The sequence below is a fragment of the Scyliorhinus canicula genome, chromosome 12 (genome assembly GCF_902713615.1).
Source record: "Scyliorhinus canicula chromosome 12, sScyCan1.1, whole genome shotgun sequence".
NCBI classification, from domain to species: domain Eukaryota; kingdom Metazoa; phylum Chordata; class Chondrichthyes; order Carcharhiniformes; family Scyliorhinidae; genus Scyliorhinus; species Scyliorhinus canicula.
In genome coordinates, this window is record NC_052157.1 from 144,490,552 (window position 1) to 144,504,067 (window position 13,516).

Sequence of the window (13,516 nt, forward strand, 5' to 3'; positions counted from 1 at the left end):
CGCAAGGGGGCCGTGGACCTGGGCAGGGGTGGTGCCAATTGCCAAGCAGGTCGATATTTCTGATCAGCCACGCAGGCAGGTGAAGCCTTCATAGTGCAGACTACTTTAAATGCATTGGAAAGTCCGTTAGTCACTGAAACACTGGCAGAATGGTTTTATCTGAAACTCGGTAAAGGATCAGAAAGTGGTTTGTAGGTCTACAACACTGTGCTAGCCAATCGTAAGATCAGAAATAAAAACAAAGTATACTGGAAACACTCAGGAGGTCAGGTCGAGAGAAAGATTCAGGTCGAGGGTGTCTGTGTGGCACTGCCAAGCTGGCATGGGCACTGGCAGGGTGCCAGACTGGCTGTGCCTAGGTACCTGGGTGCCAGGTTGTCCATGGCAGGGATTGGGCCCGGGGTACCTTGACCTTACGAGATGGGGGTGAGGGGGTGCTCAAGGCCCCTATGATGTACAATGGGGTGGTCCAGAGCCATGGTGGGTAGTTCGAGGCTGAGCTCACCCGTGCTGGAAGTGAGGTAAGAGTTGCCTCGGCTGGGCATTCCTCGCCGAAGCCCAAATAACAGAGTCCCGTTTGGGAAATGTATCGTTCTCGACACTGCAGATGCCGGGAAACACCCCTCTATTCGGGCCTTAAAAAGGGACTTTGTTCTCTGGGTGCTAAATTACACCCAGAGTCCATCAACTAACCATGGCAACAAGCAACAGGAGAGGAAGAGGACTCGACTGAGAACTTCAGAGATTCTATCTAGTTTTAATTTGCTTGATATGGGGTGGGATTCTCCATCGGCCAATGCTGAATCGCAATTCTCCGTCACCTGGGCAACAGCGTCAATGCGTTCCGGAAAGCCCGTGTAGTAATCATAGATTTCATAAAATTCATAGATTTCATAGAATTTACAGTGCAGAAGGAGGCCATTCGGCCCATCGAGTCTGCACCGGCTCTTTTTTGAAAGAGCACCCTACCCAAGCCCACACCTCCACCCTATCCCTATAACCCAGTAACCCCACCCAACACTAAGGGCAATTTTGGACACTAAGGGCAATTTAGCATGGCCAATCCACCTAACCTGCACATCTTGAAATGAAAAATGAAAATCGCTTATTGTCACGAGTAGGCTTCAATGAAGTTACTGTGAAAAGCCCCTAGTCGCCACATTCCGGCGCCTGTCCGGGGAGGCTGGTACGGGAATCGAACAGTGCTGCTGGCCTGCTTGGTCTGCTTTAAAAGCCAGCGATTTAGCCGAGTGAGCTAAACCAGCCCCTCTTTGGATTGTGGGAGGAAACCGGAGCACCCGGAGGAAACCTACGCACACACGGGGAGAACGTGCAGACTCTGCACAGACAGTGACCCAAGCCGGGAATCGAACCTGGGACCCTGGAGCTGCGAAGCAATTGTGCTAATCGGCATGCTACTGTGCTGCCCTAATCACCGGCTTTCGCCTCCGACGGGCTGAATTCCCGATGGCACGGTTCACATGTGCTGTTAAAAATCCTGAAGCCGGGCAGCACGGTGGCCTAGTGGTTAGCACAACCGCCTCACGGCGCTGAGGTCCCAGGTTCGATCCCGGCTCTGGGTCACTGTCCGTGTGGAGTTTGCACATTCTCCCCGTGTCTGCGTGGGTTTCGCCCCCACAACCCAAAGATGTGCAGGGTAGGTGGATTGGCCACAATAAATTGCCCCTTAATTGGAAAAAATAATTGGGTACTCTAAATTTAAAAAAAAGTAAAAAAAAAGAAAAAATCCTGAAGCCAGCGGCGTGGCTGATGAGGGAGAGTGAGGAGGTATCTCACAGAGAGCTGCCGGGACGGACACTGGCCGGGGGCTTGGGGGTGATGGGTGAATGGGCTGTAGGGCCAGGGTGACACCCCACGGGGGTAGCTTTGTGGGGGAGGGGGGGTGGTGTGGATGCCACATGTGACACGGGGAACAGCAACTCAGCGGAGTTTCACTTCCTCGCCCGTGGCCAAGCTCCACCCTAGCAACTTCCCTTTCTTCTGCCTCGCCGACCACGTCCAGGGCACACTGCTCTGCCAAGGTGAGGGGCAACAGGTCGGGCGGTCCCTGTCCTGTCTTCTCCCACTCCTGGCGGTTTTGGGCAGCCTACACTATTATTATTATTACCTATTAGGCCGTTTGGAATGTCATTGCAGTGTTAATGTAAGCCTACTTGTGACAATAATGATTAAATTATTATTATTAAGGGCAGCAAGGTGGCCTAGTGGTTAGCACAACCGCCTCACGGCGCTGAGGTCCCAGGTTCGATCCCGGCTCTGGGTCACTGTCCGTGTGGAGTTTGCACATTCTCCCCGTGTCTGCGTGAGTTTCGCCCCCACAACCCAAAGATGTGCAGAGGAGGTGGATTGGCCACGCTAAATTGCCCCTTAATAGAAAAAATAATTGGGTACTCTAAATTTATAAAAAAAGAAAAATTATTATTATTACTCCTCAGGGGCCGGGGGGGGGGGGGGGAATGGGGACCGAAAACGCACAGTGTTAGACAGTCCAACGCATGCAGACCAGGGGGTGGCCTCAGTGGCCAGGGCACCCAGCCATGGCTGTCGGTATGGGTGCTGGCATGTGGTGCAAGGTGGGGGTTCAGCTGCCCTCTGGGTGGAGGGGTGTCGTGGGTGTGTGGGACCGGGGTTGGTGCCAGGGTAACAGTGCTGACTACTCACCCTGGCCGCTCTGAGGAGGTTGTGCAGTTTCTTCCTGCACTGCAGGCCGGTCCGGATGGTGTTGCCCACCGCGTTGACGGCCTCTGCCTCCTGTGCCCAGGCATGGTGAATGGTGCCGGCTTGCACCCTCCTTCAGGGGCCGAGATATGGGGTCATCCACCTCTCCTCCACGGCATCCAGCTCGGCATCCGTAAATCGTGGAGCTGCTGTTCTCGCTGCCACCTTGTTGGCTGGGATGAGTGTGTGTGGGGAGTGAATTGTTCATATGCGGCTGCAGCTTGTCAGCCTCCTGAGTGTCAATCTCAGAACCGGTGAATCCGGTACCGTTTCTCATTGGAATCGATTGTGTTCCACGTGGCGTCGGTGCTAGCCCCTCAACGGTCGCCAAATCGGTCCAGGTGTGGCACCAGTTTTGGTGTTGTGGATGTCCGCTAATCCTGCCGTGGCGTCAACACTCTGTCTGAGGAACAGAGAATTCAGCCAATGATCTCTGCCTTATGGCAGGGTTTGCTTGTTACAAATCTGGGGCTGGATTCTCCGCAACCCCGTGCTGAAATCGAGCCTGGCGCCAGTCTAGCAATTCTCCGGGATTCAAGAATCGTGATCGTGGATTATTGGTCAGCATTAACTTCACTTGCCTTTTTTTAACGGATGTTTTTTTTAATAAGTTTAGAGTTCCCAATTCATTTTATTTCCAATTAAGGGGCAATTTAGCATGTTCAATCCACCTACTCTGCACATCTTTGGGTTGTGGGGGTGAAACCCACGCAAACACGGGGAAAATGTGCAAACTCCACACGGACAGTGACCCAGGGCCGGGATCGAACCTGGGACCTCGGCACCGTGAGACTGCAGTGTTAACCACCGAGCCACTGTGCTGCCCTTTGAGCACAAAATCTAGGCTGACGCTCCAGTGCAGTATTGAGAGAATGCTGCACTGGCAGAGGTGCTGTCTTTTTGGTCAGGCATTAAACTGAGACTCCCATCTCGGGCAGGCATAAAAAGGTCCCAATGCAAGGGAGTTCTCTCTAGTGTCTCAGCCAATATTTATCCTTGAACCAACTATCAGGCCATTATCACAATGATGTGTAAGGGGCACTGCTGTATAAAATCTGGTTGCCTTATTTCCTGCATTACAACAGTGACTACACTTCAAAAGTACTTTCCAAATCTCTTCTCACACCTCATGGTGCACTAAGGTAGACCTTTGTCTGTTTCCATGGTTAGCCATTCCTGGAACAGGCTGCTTATCTATCACCAGCGACTTATTGAGGGGCGGGCGCTCCACATCAAACATGGCTGACCAGGAGTGTCTACCACTCTTACCGCCAGTCATTGGGGCGTTGGAAGAATTTGCAAGTTGATAGTCGACCTGTTTTGACAGCATTATGATCGCCCCTTCCTTGGCCATCAAGTCCTGGGGTGCGATTCGAACCCGTGGCTTCTGTCTCAGAGGCAGGGATGTTTCCCACTGCACCACAAGGCGAGCTCAAATTTTATCAGTTGTAAAATGCTTTGGGATGACCTGAGGTTGTGAAAAACACAATATAAATAACTTCTGCAATACCGAGGAAGTGAAGGTGGAGTTAGATGGACGTGAATGAAAACCTAATCTACCTACTCAGATGAATAGAAAAGATCTCAAGATACTAGTTGAAGAGTGGTTAGCAGTCCCCTGGCTAACTTTCAACCGTCAATGACCAAAACTGATTATCTGATTCCATTAGTAGCTGTGGCACCTTGCTGTGCACAAAATGGCTGTAAATGTTCTCTCACCAAATAAACTGGACAGAGTAATTTATTGGCTGTGGGGCATCCTGTGGCTATGAAAGGTGTTCGATTGTAAGTTATTTCTTTTTAAATCATCATTATCATGAGAAAAGCTTACTTTCGCTGTGACCGAGTGCTTCCCAATCCAATTTTTTTCTAATGTTCTCATATTCTCAAACAAGTAATAAAGTACAAATGGGGAAAGCAGCATGAAAATCCACAGAGGACGCAAAGGCATTATAAGATAATATAACTTCAGGTAACTTTGGATTTTTATTCTTTCCAGTGGTCTCAATTCTTGGGTATTGCGTGGAGTCGGTTTACAGCACCGTCGCATTGCAATTCAAAGTAGAGGGGCGGGATTCTCCGCGAACCGGCGGGGCGGGCCACTCCGGCGCCGAGGAGTGGTGTGAACCACGCAGTGTCGGGCCGCCCCAAAGGTGCAGAATCCTCCCCACCTTCAAGGGCTAGGCTGGCGCCAAAGGGCTTGGCGCCACGCCAACCGGCGTCGAAGGGCCTCCGCCGGCCGGCGCGAGTTAGCACATGCACGGGAGTGCCAGAGTGTGCTGACGTCATCCCAGCGCATACGCAGGGGAGTTCTTCTCCACACCGGCTGTGGCGGAGGTTGACAGAGGGTGGTGCGGCGGGAAAGAGTGTCCCCACGGCACAGGCCCGCCCGAGGATCGGTGGGCCCCGTCGTGGGACAGGCCACCATGGGGGCACCCCCCCTGGGCCAGATCCCCCCCAAGGACTCTGCACGCCACTTGTGGAGCCAGGTCCCGCCGGTTGTGGTTGTGATTCACCTGTTGTGATTTACGCCGGCGGGACCTGCCGAAAAGGGTGGCCACTCGGCCCATCACGGGCTGGAGAATTGCCGGGGGGCCACTGCCAGCAGCCGTCGACCAACGCGCGCGATTCTCCGCCTCGCCAAAACCCCGGCGCAGGAGAATTCGGCAGCCAGCGGGGGCGGGATTCACGCCGCCCCCCGGCGATTCACCGACCCGGCAAGGGAGGGGTTGGAGAATCCTACCCATGGTGTTTGGTTGTGTACGTAATCTAACAAGGCCGACACTTCTATTGAGAGTGTCCTGTCGTGCTAGGCCCATAGGAATTAGGAGCAGAAGTAGACAATTCAGTCCCTCGAGCATGCTCTGCCATTCAATCTGATTGTGGCTGATTTCTTCCTGGTCTCAAATCCACCTCCCGACCTGTTCCCCATATCCCTTTAGCCCATTTTCAAAAATCAGAAATGTATCGATCTCCTTCTTGAAACCATTTAATGATTCAGACTCCACCGCCTTACGGGGCAGTGGGTTCCACAAATGCACTACCCTCTGCGAGAAGTAGTCCTTCCTCATCTCAGTTCTGTTGGCAGAGTGCCTTTCAAATTCATCAGTATCCATGTGGATCAATTCCAGTGGATATCAAACATTCCATTCAAAGAGCAGAAAGATCAATCAGATGCCTGAGCAGAGTCTTTAATCAACGCTAAGGATATGCTTGTTGGATTTTGACATTCAAAAATGTTGGTTAACGCAACAATCGGCCCTCCACAACTCAAAGGCAATTCATTAGTTGTGAAGTGTCTAAAGGATGCAAGGAGCTCCGTAAATGCAGAACATATTTTGTTACTTTTCCTTTCTCTTCACCAAGTAATGGTTGTGCAGAATCTAGCTGCCCTCTGGTGCCATGTCCTGCGGCCGTTTCCCATGCAAGAGCTCATGGCATTGAGCTTTGACAGTCTATTGACTGAGGCATTTAATCGAGCTTGATTCTATCCAACCCAGTGTTTACTTATTTGTGCTTTTCACTGGACAACGATCAGGAGGTGGGACCCTGGCAGGTGTTCCCTTCCTCTACAACCCCTTCAGGTGATGAAGCCAACTGTGATCTTGCTTTTGCTCTGCGTCCGATAAGGTCAAATAGCTGAAAAGTGATGAAGAATCAGTTATAATTTTAAAGCAAAAGCAAATTATTGTGGATGCTTTGACAAAGAGCCACCCAGACTCGAAATGTTAGCCCTGCTCTCTCTCTCTCTCTCTCCACGGGTGCTGTCAGACCTGCTGACATTGTCCAGCATTTTATGCTGTTCAAGTATTACCACTCTGAACCTTTTTTACAATTTTTATTTTGCAATCCCTGAGAAGATGGTGGTTTTTGTGAGGGCCACAAAGAATTCAGCACAAATTTGTAGGGTCAAGCAGAAAGTGACTTTACTTACAAGAATATGTACACATGCCAGTAGTTCACTACTGGTTCCCTCTCCATCCAGTACTACAGTGGTCAGCTCTATTTATTTATACAGCTGCACTGCTAATTGCCCCGCCTCTCATTGTGGGAGCTCATATTCCCTAAGCAAGATGGGGTAACCAATTTTCCCCAGCCAATAAGATCTGGCCAGGTTAAAACAGTGACAAACCTTTTTTTGTATTTTTATTTATTTAAATTTAAAATACCCAATTCTTTTTTTCCAATTTAGTATGGCCAATCCACCTACCTTGCACATCTTTTTTTTAAATTTAGTGTACCCAATTCATTTTTTTTTCCAATTAAGGGGCAATTTAGCATGTTCAATCCACCTACCTTGCACATCGTTTGGGTTGTGGGGGCGAAACCCACGCAAACACGGGGAGAATGTCCAAACTCCACACAGTGACCCAGAACTGGAATTGAACCCGGGACCTTGGCGCCGTGAGGCAGCAGGGCTAACCCACTGCGCCACCGTGCTGCCCTACCCTGCACATCTTTTTGGGTTATGGGGGGTGAGACCCACGCAGACATGGGGGGAATATGTAAATTCCACACCGGGACAGTGACCCAGGGCCGGGACCGGACCAGGTTGCTCGGTGCCATGAGGCAGCCGTGCCGCCCTGCGAACCTCCTTTTTCAATATTTGCCATCCTTGGGGGAAGCGTGCCTGCTTTGCAATGTTCAAAAGTGCAAAGCACTCAAAACTGTCAGAATTCAGACTTAATAAACCCAGTATGAATTTGCAGAAGCTCAGTCCAAACTTGAAAACTCTTTTTGCCGTGATTCCTGTCACCAGAGGTTACTTCGTGTTACATTGCAGTGTGTTAGTGATCTCGGTTTACGGATTCTCGTTTTGGAAAAAGAGCACGTGTTATTTTGATTATTGACACGAGTTACATCCGCTGAAAGTCACACGTGTACTTGGGAGTGCCGGAAGTTTATTTTGCCCGTCGGTAGGGCCAGGAAGGACAAAGGAGCTGGAGCCTTGAAACCTGGAACCTCTAATTTCTAAGTAATCGCAAACCTACCCACTAATCAGAACCGCCGTTGTTTGTTTAGAACAATGGGCAGCTCGAAATCAACCTAGTCAGTTGTAATCCAGTAATGTGAGTGGGACCACTGGGAAACGTGGCCTTAGTCCAGTCTACCATGTGCCCCAATGTACAGAGCACAAGGCAAAACAGGAGGGCTGCATTTCATACTCCTCCAGGCAACACGGATAATTATTCAGCATGCACTCTGATCGAAAGAGCGATAAGCATCTTAATCTCGGCACATGTTAATGAAATCTTATTTTAATGCAAAGAAAGTGATCACTTTCCATGTAAATGGGATTAAATACTGTTCCACGTCAAGACACTTCATTGCCCTGCTACAGCATCCATTTCAAATGGAATTCATTTATTAGTATTAGGACAGTATATGTACTCTGCAATTAGAATAATTATGGATCAGTGCTTTCAGCTGCAAGAAGCTGTCAAAACCGCTGGGATTAATACGATTTAAATGCTATAAATTAAAGGTCGTAGACGTGATCTTGTACATTTGCATTGCAATGCGGCACCACTGGGGTGAGAGGCATTGAGCCATACCTCCTAAAATAATGGAATTTGAATATTTTGATAAACTATGGTGTGCTTAGTGCTGCAATTATCCTCTAGGCTGATTCACAGAGCCGATACAACATACAGGATGGTGACTTACACAGCCAGACAGCAGATTATTTCTGCTTTACTTGTTTAGCACCATGGTCAGAATTGTACGTTGCCTGGGCGGACGCCCGCCTGACTCGGAAGCGCAAACCATCGCGCAAGAAGCCGTTGGACGCGTCTCCAGATGTTGTGGCGCACTCGAGCAATATTTCGATGGGCGGGCGTGAATTCAAGCAGGCAACATAGCCTAATAAGGTGCTAATGGAACACAATTTCACATGGCCCATCTCCTTTTACAGTTGGCCGATTGGCCAGGCGGCCTTTACGTTTTAGCTGCCACCTCGATCCAGGGCTGGATGTAATATTTTTCCATTTAAGAGGCAATTTAAGGGGCTGAAATAAAGTTTAAAAAGGTGTCTGGTGGGTGGATTTTGTGTTTGAATGTGCTGTCCAAACGGGATTCTCCGACCCCCCGCCAGGCTGGATAATTGCCGGGGGGCGGTGTGAATCCCGCCCCGATGCCGGCTGCCGGATTCTTCGGCGCCATTTTTTTTGCGGGGACGGGAATCACGGCGCGCTGGTCGGGGGCCGTTGGCAGCGGCCCCCCAGCAATTCACCGCTCCGTGATGGGCCGAGCATCCGCTCATTTTCAGCCAGTCCCGCCGGCGTAAATTACACAAGGCTCTTACCGGCGGGACCTGGCTCTGCGGGTCGCCTGCGGATTCCTCAATGGGGTGCGGGGAGGTCTGGCTCCAGGGAGGGCCCCCACAGTGGCCTGGCTTGTGATCAGGGCCCACCAATCCACGGGCAGGCCTGCGCCGGGGGGGGGGGGCAGTCTTTCCCTTCGCGCCGGCTGCTGTTAAGGTTCCGCCATGGCCGTCGTGGAGAAGAACCCCCCTGCGTATGCGCTGGGATCATGCTGGATCCTCTGGCGCTCCTGCGCATGCGCCAACTCGGACCGGCCGGCAGAGGCCCTTCGGCGCAGGTTGGCCTCGGCCTAGCCCCCTCCACACCTTCCGGGCGGCCCAATGCCGGAGCGGTTCACACCACTCCTCGGTGCCGGGACGGCCCGCCCGCCGGATACCAGAGAATCCCGGCCTCTATGTCTAGGTTTTCCATCACTATTTATTTTTCATCGGCAAACCTCCCCAAACAGCTCCATGCAGGCTGTCCCCCTGAGCGAGCAGGTTAGAAGGGGCAGTCCGCAACCCCCACCTTTCCTGATACCCGCCATCTTCCCACTCTCCTCAGCAGCGATCAGCATTTCACAGAGTGCATTTCATTCTGGATGGTCATGTATTGGCCAGCCAGCGCAAATCTGCCGCCAGGAATGCATTTCACGTCTGCTTCTGGGCCCGGCAAGTGCGCCCTCCTGCTGGTGAAAAATGCAGGCCTATAATTCCAGGCTTCAACGGCAGACTGGGAAATCATTGGTATGTTCAAAATCTATTTAGAAAATCGGAATTGTGCAGCAATTATTGAGGTGTTCAAAATTATGAACAATTTACGACAGAGTAAAGAAGGATACAGTATTCTGTTTCCACCAGTTGGTATGTCAGTGACTAGGGGGGTCACAATTATAAGATGGTCAGCAAGAGAGCTAAGAGTGAGATGTGGAGAATCCTCTTTACTCAGAGAGTTGTTGGGGTTTGCAATGCGCTGCCTGGGGGTCTGGTGGAGGTGGATTCCATTGGGGATTTCAAAAGAGAGCTGGGTAAATATTTGAAAGTGGTTCATTTGGAGATAGGGCTGGGTAATGGGGCTAGCTAGGTAGCTCTTCTGGGAGCCGCTGCAGACACGATGGGCCGATTGGCCTCTGTCTGTGCTGCAAATAGCAAACAATGTCTCTGACATTTTAGGCCTTGCAGCTCCCAGCCCATCTCAAGAGCGCGGTTCAAATCCAGCCCAGCTAACTTAGAACCTTTGACAATATGGAGAACGGGAACGCCAAAGTCAGAAAGGGGAGATGCTGCTGGAACTTCCAGCCTTCAAGCAGGTTGAGGGTAATACAGCGAGCCCTGGTCAGTGAGGCCATTCCGCACGCACGTTGCACCATTTTCCAAGGAGCTCCTGCTCGCCATCATAGCTCAGCCTGGTGGGGACTGAGTACATTTTCGAGGTGGGCTTCCCTCCCTCACTTCTCCCATAAAGCTCAATCGGAATGTTAAGGGATATTGATCGTGGATTCCTGCGTAATTGTGGAGGGCAGGCAACTAACCGTGTTCCCCCTCTGAGAACAGCCTGCCAAGAGTATTGAGCTATCCATGTTACCGAAGGTAATTTTGTAGGTGAGTTTCTTAAATGTCAAACTCCTTCCGACTATTTTGTCCTGATATTTTGTCCAGAATCCTCTGTTCCCACACAATATTCATGCTTGGAGTTTTGTTGCGTGTGCTGTTTTTTTCTCAAATTATAAAATAATTACACTACAGGGGCTGGTTTAGCACAGGGCTTTGAAAGCAGACCAAGGCAGGCCAGCAGCACGGTTCAATTCCCGTACCAGCCTCCCCGAACAGGCGCCGGAATGTGGCGACTAGGGGCTTTTCACAGTAACTTCATTTGAAGCCTACTTGTGACAATAAGCGATTTTCATTTAATTTGTTTTCAAATCTACCGCTCTAAGTATCATAATGAAAGATCTCACGACACCAAGGACTCGGGTTCGAATCCCGGCTCCGGGTCACTGTCCGTGTGGAGTTTGCATATTCTCCCCGTGTCCACGTAGGTCTCACCCCCACAGGGGCAACACGGTAGCATGGTGGTTAGCATAAATGCTTCACGGCTCCAGGGTCCCAGGTTCGATTCCCGGCTGGGTCACTGTCTGTGCGGAGTCTGCACGTCCTCCCCGTGTGTGCGTGGGTTTCCTCCGGGTGCTCCGGTTTCCTCCCATAGTCCAAAGATGTGCGGGTTAGGTGGATTGGCCATGCTAAATTGCCCGTAGTGTCCTAAAAAGTAAGGTTAAGGGGGGGGTTGTTGGGTTACGGGTATAGGGTGGATACGTGGGTTTGAGTAGGGTGATCATGGCTCGGCACAACATCGAGGGCCGAAGGGCCTGTTCTGTGCTGTACTGTTCTATGTTAAACCCAAAACATGTGCAGGGTCGGTGGGTTGGCCGCGCTAAATTGACTCTAAAATAAACTCTAAATTTATTTTTTTTAAATCTTAATGAAAGATGGTTACTGCAATCAAAAGAAGAAAAGTGGTTTCAGAGTGTCCTGTCTTTTATGAATAATGGGCAAGCGATTATATTTTTTGTGGAGGTGAAAAGCAACCTTGTACGGCTGCTTGGTGGAGAAGCCATTCCTGTCACGAGAAAAGGCAACATCGAAAAACACTAGGGCACGAAGCACTTTGACTAAGAAGAATTGCAAGGACAATATTAAAACACTTGGAAAGAATGTGAATGCGCAGAAAGCAATTTTCACAAGAAAGGTGGTGGATTGTGTGACACAAGCCGATTACGCAGTGAGTGAACTTTTCGCAGGAAAAAAAAGCTTAGGCCTCATTCAGAAGGAGGGCTGGTGAAGGAGTGGATTATTTTTCTGTGCGGCATCACAGATTCAAGAGGACTTGCTTGCTGTAGTAGCCATGCATGAAACCACCAAACGGTGAAGATATAGGGCTGCATGTGGCGCAGTGGTTAGCACTGGGTCACTGTCCGTGTGGAGTTTTACACATTCTCCCCATGTCTGCGTGGCTTTCACCCCCAAAACCAAAATACATGCTGGTTAGGTGCATTGGGCACGCTAAATTGTCCCTTAATTGAAAAAAATAATTGGCCCCTCTAAATCTTTTTTTTTAAAAGGTGAAGGTAAATTTGAGAAGGTTAAATCGGCAGAGCATGGGCCTCAGTTTATGTTTGTGAAATTACGTTATCTTGCTGCTGATGGTGCTACAGCCATGGTTGGATCTCTAAAGGGATGAGTTGCTCTAATCAAGAAAGAAATTAATCGCGTCAAGCTTGATCCAAGTTGATTGTATGTCACTGTATCGTTCATCAAGAGACTGTGCGCACAGTCTGTGACTGAGCAATGTAATGTCGACAGTAGTATCGAGCATTAGCTTCATTAAATGGAGAGGGTTAAACAGTCACCAGTTTAAGGAGCTACTGAAAGAACTTGATTTATAGAGTGTAAAGTTCCAGGTGAGTGACCACATGAAAGCGAAAACTCAAATTTATGTTACCTATTATATTATACCTCCTGCTCCCCGAAGGGGCTCCGGCACCCAGCCCACACTTGGGCCGGGGTATTTATGTCCCAGAGGCCCCAGGCTTAAGGGGGCAATTTAGCGTGACCAATCCACTTAACCTGCATACCTTTGGGTTGTGGGGGTGAAACCCAACGCAGACACGGGGAGAATGTGCAAACTCACTACACGGACAGTGACCCAGGGCCGGGATTCGAACCCGGGCCCTTAGCGCCGCAGTCCCAGTTCATTCAAAAAAATGACGTGAATAATTTCCGATTCTACTTCCATATTTGCCGTTCATCAGTTTGAATACCTTGCTCGGCAGCCAAGATTCAATTGGAAGCAGAATTCTAGGTTGGGGTGTTGTAGAGGTTCTCTCCAGGGGTGAAGAGCCACATTTCTTCAGACTATCGCCCTGACTGACTACTGAAGCCGGGGAGAATCAACCTTGAGCCTATAGCTTGCAAGAGAACATCAGCAATGGGTGCAGACTGCTGCCTAGAATAGAATGAGATTCAGGGAAGCAACGAGTTAGAGTTAATAAAACCTATAAATCATAAAAGGGCAATTATCCTATGAAAACGCTACGTGACACAAGGTCCCTTTTGAGCAAGGTAGTTTTATTTACCGGTCAGTTAGCTAGTAGAAATAGAGTGACCTCTACACCAGGGTCAAGAGAACCAATCATGACAACGTGAAGATCGCCCATGATAGCTTGTTATTGAGTGAAATCAACCAGAGACAGCTCTGGCACCCCTGTTTCATACTGAAACACACATTTCCAAAGTTTTTTTATTGTTCCTTATAAATTTAGAGTACCCAATTCATTTCTTCCAATTAAAGGACAATTTAGCATGGACAATCCACCTACCCTGCACATCTTTGGGTTGTGGGGCAAAACCCACGCAAACACGGGGAGAATGTGCAAACTCCACACAGACAGTGACCCAGAGCCGGGATCGATCCTGGGA

The 13,516-nt window shown here is 49.9% G+C and overlaps 1 long non-coding RNA gene across 1 annotated transcript; it reads right to left on the bottom strand.

Moving 5' to 3' along the window:
* Positions 1-5,712: 5,712 nt before the first annotated feature.
* On the bottom strand, positions 5,713-13,044 carry LOC119974189. The gene is made up of 2 exons (XR_005462482.1): positions 12,859-13,044; positions 5,713-6,378 (listed from the first exon to the last, which is right to left on the bottom strand). It is a non-coding gene; the product is annotated as an uncharacterized LOC119974189 (long non-coding RNA).
* Between the last annotated feature and the right edge of the window lie 472 nt (positions 13,045-13,516).